The following is a 5,076-nucleotide window of genomic DNA, read 5'->3' on the forward strand; positions in this document are numbered from 1 at the left end:
ACTTAGTATGGATAGAGCTTATTGGAAGACCAAGCATTGGTGGAAGTTTCAGGATGAGTTCAAGCACAAGCCGCCATGACAAGGAGCTCGCCAAATGTCCAACTTAAGGACTTTAACTAAAAGTGCTAGGTGGGAGACAACCCACCATGGTATGATCGTTCCTTTTCCATTTCAGTCTATTTTTGAATTTTTATTGAACCTGGAATCATGCATAGCATTCATATTAAACATTGCATTCTACATACTGCATTATATATAAAAAAAGGAAGAAAAGGGCATGCGACGCGACAGCATCACCGACGCGTCCGTGTCCCCTGTGCCTTAGGAAGAAAAGAGACTTTACAGAGAGTCACGCGAGAGCGTGGCTGGATGCGTGCCTTTGGCACAAATTAATTCACGCGACTGCGTGGATGACGCGATCGCGCCATTAACGAAATAGCCTCCCCACGCGTCCGCGTCACCCACGCGACTGCGTGGCCCTGTAAATCGACGTCAAAAGGGTGTATGGCCAAAAGTTACGTTGGAGCTGGGTTGAACCTGTGCTAGCCACACAAGCCCTACCGCGCGAACGCGTGCCTCACGCGTCCACGCCGTTTTCATAATTTTGCCATCCACGCGATCACGTCAACCATGCGACCGTGTCACCCTTAAAAGTGGCAACATGATTTTCGAACACAGAGTTGTGCGAGCGCGAGGCTGCCCTGGCGCCACTAGCACAAACCATGTCACGCGTCCGCGTGACCGATGCTCCCACGTCACCTCACTTACGTGTTACCCGTGCGAACGCGTCACTCACGCGTCCGCATCACAAGCGGTGCACAACTTATCTTAATCTGCCAAAATATCTTATCTTTTTCTTCCCATTCCTCCTTCTTCCCTCTTTCTTCTTTCTTCTTTCTTTCTTTTTTTATTTTCATACATTTTTATGTTGGTGTTGGAGCTTTATTTGGATTTTACTTTATTATAACTGAGCTTGTGGATATTATAAGGATTGGTTTGACAATTGATATTTTAATTTTGGCTCTCATATATATTTAGATTTATTACTTTCATTCCTCTTTTAACTCACAATACTTGTAATCCACTTGTATTTGAGATTATCATTCACAATTGTCATCATACAAGTGCTCTTTAATCCAGCTTATTTTAACAATTGATGCTTGACCTATGCTTCTCATGCCTTTTCCTGCATTCTTTTACACATCTTGTATCTAATTGATTTAATATGCCTTGCTATATTTCCATTGATGTCCTAATTGCATGTAGTCGCGACCATGTATTTAAGACATTATCCCTTACCTTGGCATTGATTATCACTTAAATCTTCCTCCTCCCGGTTCTAGCTATTTGAATTACATGTCCCTTTCCTTTCTTCCTTTTTCAGGATGGCCACCAAGAAGGGTAGAGAGAAAGCTACTCCTAAACCACCGGCAAGGAAAAGAACAAAAAGAGCACTAGCTGAGGAACCACAACCCCATCCACCTGCACATCTCAGCATGCACTGAGGACGGTGCAATCTTTAAGTGTGGGGAGGTCGATACCGATCTCCATGGGTTAGTTATTTTCTGACTCAACACCAATGTTTAAACTTCTCTGTAGTTAGTTCTTGCATTTGCATGTTTGATTGCATTATAGTTAGATTTTGTGCATATTTTACCACCACTTGGTTGAAGTAATAAATTTCTTTTCAAGACTTTATTTTATAATATTTCACTAATTTAAATTAAAAATTAAAATTTTCTATGTGTTAAATTTGTTTGAAGTTGTATTTGGAACATGGTTTTTGAGCCAAAGAACACACAACCTGTGAGATTTGAGCTTATTTACATGGTTACATCATTTAACCATAAATTTTTATTCTTGTGTGTTTTCTTCTATATGATTGCAATCTTTGCTTTGTTCCATTCTATATGTCCATTATTTAGTGTATTTACATGCTTACATATGATTGAGGCCATATTTGATTATTAACTAACTTATCCCAAATAAAGCCTACCCTTTTATGTCACCCTTGTTAGCCACTTTGAGCTTTTAATCCCCTTATGTTTTATAACCACATCACTAGCCTTAAGCAGAAAAACAAATTAAATATCCCAATTGAATCTTTGGTTAGCTTAAGATAGAGGTTGTGCATCAACTAAGTGTGGGAAAACTGTGGGAACATGGGTTAATAAGGGAATGTATCATGTTTCTAATTCTAAATATTGGAAAATTTGGGTATCTACTCATGTAAAATAGAAAATTAAAAATTCCATATGCATTGATATGTTATTTTAGTTTTTATGTCTCAAAAAAAAGAGAAAAAAAAGAGAGAAAAAAAGAAAAAAATATATAATATAAATAAATAAATAAGGGGACAAAATTACCCCAATGTTAAGTTAATAAAAGATCAATGCATATGTGACACAAATTAAAAGAAAAGTTGATACATGAGCATGTGATACAAAAGTGGGAATTATGGGTAGCTAGGCATGATTTTAGAATTTATATAGAATGTATGTATATTAGGTGATAGCCCAGGTTATTCAAAGATTCAATTTATAGCTCACTTAGCCATACATATACCCTCACTCTTGTCTTGGCCCCATTATAACCTTGAAAAGACCTCATGATGTTTGCATTGGTACATTAAATATTTGTTGATTGATTAGATGAAGAACAAAGTTTAAAAAGCATCATTAGAGAAGAGTAGAGTGAATAACCCTATACACCTGAGAGACTAGAGTGATATACACTACCGGTAAGGGTTCAATGCTTGATTCTATGTTTCCTGCTTTCATTAGCTATCTTCTTACAAGTTTACTTGCTTTTTATTGTATAATTTGAATTAGTGGAATTTGATTCATATTTGTCTTGAAGAACTAATTCACTTTTAACCAAGTAGGTAGAAACATTTTTGCATGTAGTTGCATTCACATAGATAGGTTGCATTGCATACTCTCTATCATTCATCTTCACTCCTTTATAGCTTCTCTTGAGCTTAGCATGAGGACATGCTAATGTATAAGTGTGGGGAGGTTGATAAACCACTATTTTATGGTTTATCTTGTGCTTAATTGAGTGGATTTTATCAATCTTTCATACACTTATTCATATGATTTGTATGGTTTTAGATTATCCTTCCTGATTTTGTGCTATGATTGAAAACATGCTTCTTTGTCTTTTATTTTCTTTTATTTAATCCTCTCTTATTACCATTAGATGCCTTGATATGTGTGTTAAGTGATTTCAGAGATTATAGGACAGGAATGGCTCAGAGGATGGAAAGAAAGCATGCAAAAGTGGAAGGAATACAAGAAACTGAAGGAATTGCCAAAGCTGTCAGCCTGACCTCTTCGCACTCAAATGGTCATAACATGAGCTACAGAGATCCAAATGATGCGGTTCTACTTGCGTTGGAAAGCTAACGTCCGGGCTTCGATTTGATATATAATTTGCCATAGTGTCTGTACAGGTAGGCGACGCGAACGTGCGCTCCACCTGGACGTATCGCATCTCTAAAAATCAGCGTGGCAGATTTCATAACCAGCGAATTCTGGGCTGTTTCCGGCCCAGTTTCAAACCCAGAAAACACAGATTAAAGGCTATAAAGTGGAGGAATGAAGGAGATCAATTCAGATCAGATCATAATTCACTTTTCATAGTTTTAGATGTAGTTTTTAGAGAGAGAGGTTCTCTCCTCTCTCTTAGGATTAGGATTAGAATTAGGATTTTTAGAAATTAGGGTTTATTATTATTTCAACTTACAATCTCTTCTGAGTTTCAGGTTTATTATTCCTTTTATTTATTTTTTCAATTTAATTTATGAACTCTTTCATGTTAAATTTGAATTTATGTTTAAATGTAATTTGATTGCCTTCTTCTATTTATGTTATTGATGCTTTTAATTTAATTTAGATTTTTTCCTTTTGGCTTTGGTTGATTAATCGGTAATTCTTGAGTTATCAAACTCATTGTTGACTGAAAATTGGAATTCTTCAAGAATTAATTCGAGTTCCAATAACTCTAACTTTTCCCAAGGAAAGAATAGGACCTGAGGAATCAAAATTAATTCATCCACTTGACTTACCTTCATAGTTAGAAGTTGACTTAGTGGGAGAAAAATCCAATTCTCATCACAATTGATAAGGATAACTGGGATAGGACTTCCAGTTTTCATACCTTACCAAGAGCTTTATTAGTTATTATTTTAACGACTTGTTATTTTACATGTTCAACCCTTTTGAAAACCCCAAAAATATACTTTTCCATAACCAATAATAAATCATACTTCCCTGCAATTCCTTGAGAAGACGACCCGAGGTTTAAATACTCGGTTATCAATTTTAAAGGGGTTTGTTACTTGTGACAACCAAAACGTTTGTACGAAGGGATTTTCTATTGGTTTAGAATCTATACTCACAACGCGACTATATTTTTATAAATTCTTTACTAACAAAAATCCTAACATCAGGGGACCTCACTAAGGTTACATGACTGTGATTGACTTGGATATATCTCCATGAATTTGAACATTTGGCTAAACTATGCTGGGTCCTCTATTTCCATTTATTGTACACCTTAATACTATTGACGCAGTGGGTATGACAGTGTAAAATAAGATGTGGTATGAGTTTGAGGAACATATGGAGTCGAAGGCTGCAGAGGTGGCTCTTGCTATAGTGGTGACTATAGAGCTTGTTGCGGATGTGGCGGGGCTGGCTAATTCACCACAACATTATCCTCTTGATATTCTTGCAACATAAGTTCAGACAACTGCAAGTGAGTGCCATATTTCATGTGGTACCAATACATGTAAAGGTCCAATGAATGCTGCAAAGGCATAAGATCCTCAACTAGAATTTAACTGTATCAGTTGGTCCATTGCATTATGCAAAATGAGTGGTTGATGGACTAGTCAAAGTTTCTTGGCCCAGATAAAATCTCTCCATGTTGACCATCCAGAGACCTCTCTTGATGTCCTTGTATAAAACCAAACTGTCTCCTGCACCTGTCGATTGCATCCACTCAAGAGTCTCGAATGATATTAATGGTACTGTTGTGATCCAAATCACTAAATGATGACAAATATCTTGT

The sequence above is a fragment of the Arachis duranensis genome, chromosome 5, assembly GCF_000817695.3.
Source record: "Arachis duranensis cultivar V14167 chromosome 5, aradu.V14167.gnm2.J7QH, whole genome shotgun sequence".
Lineage (NCBI taxonomy): Eukaryota > Viridiplantae > Streptophyta > Magnoliopsida > Fabales > Fabaceae > Arachis > Arachis duranensis.